This window comes from Syngnathus floridae, chromosome 12, assembly GCF_059516105.1.
Source record: "Syngnathus floridae isolate MCC-2025c chromosome 12, RoL_Sflo_1.0, whole genome shotgun sequence".
Lineage (NCBI taxonomy): Eukaryota > Metazoa > Chordata > Actinopteri > Syngnathiformes > Syngnathidae > Syngnathus > Syngnathus floridae.
This window is the reverse complement of record NC_142424.1, coordinates 2,108,295-2,112,500: the sequence shown is the minus strand read 5'-3', so window position 1 is coordinate 2,112,500 and position 4,206 is coordinate 2,108,295. Positions and strand designations below refer to the sequence as shown.

Genomic DNA, 4,206 nt, shown 5'->3' with positions numbered 1-4,206 from the left:
TGCGGCTCACTTCTGTCAACGTACTCATTACCTGCCCCCTCCCTGGTCTTGCGGGTGCAGCCCAGTCCATCTCGGTGCAGGCTGGCGCTCGTCCCATCCGCCGCCCCGGCAACCCTGAACGGCAGACAAATAAGGAAATCAAATTAGAACTAACAAGTGCGTTGCCTATTGGATTGCCATGTCACCGCCTCTGGCCAGCCTTGGCCAGTCATGCATCAGGCTCCTCTTCAACACTTGGCGACTGCTTTCTTTGGGTTATTCCTTCCTTTGCACCCCGTTCACCAATCGCGGGTCTGGTGGCCTCCGCCGACCGGCTCTTCGTTTCATACATCGTCTCTTCCACCTTGCAAGACAAGCACAAAAGTCTCGCTGCGCCGTCGCTTGCGCTTGCCGTCGCTTGCGCGGTCGCTTGCGCTTGCCGTCGCTTGCGCGGTCGCTTGCGCTTGCCGTCGCTTGCGCGGTCGCTTGCGCTTGCCGTCGCTTGCGCGGTCGCTTGCGCTTGCCGTCGCTTGCGCGGTCGCTTGCGCTTGCCGTCGCTTGCGCGGTCGCTTGCGCTTGCCGTCGCTTGCGCGGTCGCTTGCGCTTGCCGTCGCTGCGCGGTCGCTTGCGCTTGCCGTCGCTGCGCGGTCGCTTGCGCTTGCCGTCGCTGCGCGGTCGCTTGCGCTTGCCGTCGCTGCGCGGTCGCTTGCGCTTGCCGTCGCTGCGCGTTTGGCACTCAATGAGGGCTGCACAACATTTTGAAAAACCAATAATATGGCAGTATTGAGCCAGACCACTGCATTGAGCAAAGTTGCGCAAAATTCTAGGATGGAGAGGAACTATTTGATCGCAATGACATCACTTGCACTTTAACTTGCATCAATGACTTATCTTCTAAACTCATTACAAATAGTTAGGAGGCCAGAAAACATGTTTCATTTGCCACATGAATAGAAAAAAAATCTACGTTTTCCTAAAGTGCATGTCAACGACCTATACCACCATATGACAGTTTTCCAATCCAGGTGCAGCCCTACACACAGGTCACCATTGGTGTCCAAATGGTAGCCTCGGGCCAACTTGATCAACACACCACACGAATGAACGCAACACTGCTTTGTAGCACAAAATATAAATGGCAACATTTTGTGATTGATTGAATGAATTTGTGTCAAAGAATTCTCAATTTGATTCAGTATGCAGCCCTCAAACAGACATTTGGACACCGCTGGTGTGAATTAAAAAGAAAAAAAATTCATTTCACATGCTGAAGCTGCGCAGGTCGACGCCTCCAGGGAAGCGGGTCTCCCTCAGAACTCTGCAACTTCAGAGCGATGCCACAGCGGTCCGTCCACCTCTGAGCAGATCGTGTCGCGTCCCGGTCGCCATCTGCACAAACAGAAACAAATGTTAGAAACTCAAAGAGCACCCCAAGTTGTAGGTCACTTGCTTACTTGATCACAGCGGTTAGGTACTCTTGGTGACCGTCACCGGGTTGAATCGGGCCATGCAGCCCCCCCCCCTCCTTTGGCGTCCGGCCTGTAAAAGGCAGAACATGCAATGAGTTGGGCGCTGCTCACATCATTAAGTCTTCATCGTGGACCGGCTCGCCCCAACACCGCCCCCTACACCTAGAGAACAAAGGACGCATAGTGGTACGTTAGGCTTCGATCAAGCACGACAGCGCTAGGTTAGAAAAAGACACAATGTAACTGTCTCGCTCCAACACCTAGGGGAGAACAAAGAACGCAAGTACCACAGTGGTAGGTTAGGGTTAGATGAAGTGCAACAGTGGTAGGTTAGAAAAAGATACAAAATGGTACAAGTCATATGGCAAAATTGGACATTCGGCTCCACGTCAAACTTCAGTTTTGTGCCCATTCATGGAACCACGTCCTCCCCCAAGTGAGCCGTCAATGGCAACCAAGCACCAGACCTGCCACAACCACAGCGCGCCTCTAAAGCAAGACCAACCATCAGAGTCCCAAACACTGGCCACACCTGCAACCTTTCCGTCGTGCACCCATAACCAAAGGCAACCACACTGCCCCCTCCTGGGCACATGATCCGCACACGTCGACTTTTGCAGCGCGCTGCTTGATTCTTGACTTGATATGTCCATTGCTCCTTTGCATATGGCCATTGCTCCTTTGCATATGGCCATTGCTCCTTTGGATAGGCCATTGCTCCTTTGGATAGGCCATTGCTCCTTTGGATTGGCCATTGCTCCTTTGGATTGGCCATTGCTCCTTTGGATAGGCCATTGCTCCTTTGGATAGGCCATTGCTCCTTTGGATACGCCATTGCTCCTTTGGATTGGCCATTGCTCCTTTGGATAGGCCATTGCTCCTTTGGATAGGCCATTGCTCCTTTGGATACGCCATTGCTCCTTTGGATACGCCATTGCTCCTTTGGATACGCCATTGCTCCTTTAGATAGGCCATTGCTCCTTTGGATACGCCATTGCTCCTTTGAATAGGCCATTGCTCCTTTGGATAGGCCATTGCTCCTTTGGATAGGCCATTGCTCCTTTGGATAGGCCATTGCTCCTTTGGATAGGCCATTGCTCCTTTGGATAGGCCATTGCTCCTTTGGATAGGCCATTGCGCCTTTTCATATGGAATTATACTTATCCCATTTGGCTCCTCTTGCTGCCTACAAAAACACAGACAGCCATTAATTGTGTGCTGCGAAGCTAAAACCGATAACCATTGTGTGTTGGGAAGCTGAAACTTGACAAAAACAGGTTTTCACCTGATTTAGGACTACTCTTCCTCAGTGTCCTCAACATCACTGAAAGGGCTCCTTCAAGAGCCTCCTGCTTGCTTTGCATAGAAGGATGCTGGCTGGTCGGCCTTCTTTAGTGCTACAAAAGATAAGCAAATTATTGCAACAAAAATAGACATTGGGTCGAGTGCCAATGGCATGATTTTTTACCAACAATTATACATACTAGGAGTTTTACATTTGAAAAAAAATATTATATTGTAGTAAGTTATGATAATTGATCAAAATTATAGTTAATATTTAAATTTTATACATTCTAAGTAGAGTTTTATATTTGAAAAAATATATAAGAATTATATTGTAGTAAATTATGATAATTATTCAGGATTATAATTCATATTTTAATTTCATCATTCATCAACTCCCCTCACATTGGACAGATGATCCAGGTTGGCGGCGTGGCGTCCAAAACGGGAGAAAATAACCCGCGCAAATGTTTGTTGCGTAACAGAGCGGGCGGGCGGGCGCCATCTTTGAATGGATTTGGTCCGATTTGGACGTGACGTAACATACGTTGCATTCACCAGTTTGCATGACACGCAAATGGCACAGGCATAATATAAAATAATAAAAAATGGTTTAGTTGACTAGAGTCAAACGAACATTTCCTATAGTTAGACAAACACGCGCTTATCGGCGGCGACGTTGACGAACCTCCTACAGACAGACGAATGAAAAAAAATGCTGGCCAGCATTTAAAAAAAACAACCGCGAAACACATTTAAAATACCACCAAAACGCGCAACGACGCGACGCAAAGTGGATTGTGGCGTGCCGTGCCGAAACCTCAAGCACTCCCTAGACAGCGAAAATCCTGCAAGAAATAATAAATGGCATCGTAAGAAACGGCAAACATTTGCTCACGGGCTAAATGGCCTGCGGCCTACAATTTACCTCCAGGCCCACCGTCGCGGTGGACGTGACGTCGCCGAGTCACGAGAGTACGACAATCCTGCAACAAACAAAATAAAATAAAAAGGCTTGTGAGAAAAGCCAACAAAGCGCGCCGACGGTGCAACAAACACGGCGTCCGTCGTGAAAAACGGCAGGAGACGACAAACATTTGATCGAATGCTCGCTTACCTGAGAAACCGTCCGCCGGCGCCACCGCCACGCGCTCGGTGGCCCCTGCATATGATAACTCCCCTTGAGCGAGCACACCTGTCTTCAATTTGCCTAAAGCCCTGACGTCACATCCGTCGATTCAAATCTTCTTCTCCTGATCGTCCAACGGCGCTCGGCACACTGACGCCACCAGGTGGTCGCCTGTCATGGTGACTACTGTGGAAAGGGTTGCTTCGGACTATATATATATATATATATATATATATATATATATATATATATATATATATATATATATATATATATATATATAGACAATTATTCTCAAAGCATCCCGTGATCTTAAAGAGAGCAAGGAAACACTCCAAAAGACCC

General features: G+C 48.5%; 1 long non-coding RNA gene across 2 annotated transcripts in view; it reads right to left on the bottom strand.

The window, feature by feature from the left end:
* LOC148389450 (uncharacterized) overlaps positions 1-3,961 on the bottom strand; it is a 5,504-nt gene extending 1,543 nt beyond the window's left edge. Inside the window, exons 1-5 of one of the 2 annotated variants that reach the window (XR_015861901.1) lie at positions 3,850-3,961; positions 3,661-3,718; positions 2,734-3,580; positions 1,434-2,634; positions 32-1,368 (exon numbers count right to left, since the gene is read on the bottom strand). This is a non-coding gene — a long non-coding RNA (uncharacterized LOC148389450). The remainder of the gene's footprint in view (positions 1-31; positions 1,369-1,433; positions 2,635-2,733; positions 3,581-3,660; positions 3,719-3,849) is intronic. The other variant, XR_015861902.1, reaches the window with a different exon arrangement.
* Between the last annotated feature and the right edge of the window lie 245 nt (positions 3,962-4,206).